Source organism: Coregonus clupeaformis, chromosome 8, assembly GCF_020615455.1.
Source record: "Coregonus clupeaformis isolate EN_2021a chromosome 8, ASM2061545v1, whole genome shotgun sequence".
NCBI classification, from domain to species: Eukaryota; Metazoa; Chordata; class Actinopteri; order Salmoniformes; family Salmonidae; genus Coregonus; species Coregonus clupeaformis.
Window position 1 is genome coordinate 12,921,506 of NC_059199.1, and position 869 is coordinate 12,922,374.

Consider the following 869-nt stretch of genomic DNA (forward strand, 5'->3'; position numbering starts at 1 on the left):
TGGCGGCCAAAGGAGGTGTTGGCTTTGGGGATAACCAGTGAGATATACCTGCTGGAGCGCATACTACGGGTGTGGACCAATGAGCTAAGATAAGGCGGGGATTTTCCTAGCAGTGATTTATAGATGACCTGGAGCCAGTGGGTTTGGCGACAAATATGTAGTTAGCGTACAGGTCACAATGGTGGGTAGTATATGGGGCTTTGGTGACAAAACGGATGGCACTGTGATAGACTACATCCAATTTGCTGAGTAGAGTATTGGAGGCTATTTTGTAAGTGACATCGCCGAAGTCAAGGATCGGTAGGATAGTCAGTTTTACGAGGGTATGTTTGGCAACATGAGTGAAGGAGGCTTTGTTGCGAAATAGGAAGCCGATCCTAGATTTAACTTTGGATTGGATATGCTTAACGTGAGTCTGGAAGGAGAGTTTACGGTCTAACCAGCCACCTAGGTATTTGTAGTTGTATATCAGACCGTATACCACGGGTATGACAAAACACTTATTTTTACTGCTCTAATTATGTTGGTAACCAGTTTATAATAGCAATAAGGCAGCTCGGGGGTTTGTGATATATGGCCAATATACCATGGCTAAGAGCTGTGTCCAGGCACTCCGCGTTGCGTCTCGCTTAAGAACAGCCCTTACCGGTGGTATATTGGCCATATACAACACCCCCTTGGGCGTTATTGCTTCATTATTTTCCATAGAATGCATAGCCCCTCGTTGATTATCCTGTAGCTCTGGATAAGAGCGTCTACTAAAATGTAAATGTAATATCATTTGAATTAGTTATCCACGTTGCAATGTTTCGAAATGTGGACTGTTATTTTGAAGGTTTCCTCATTACCATACGAAATTGACGTAATCC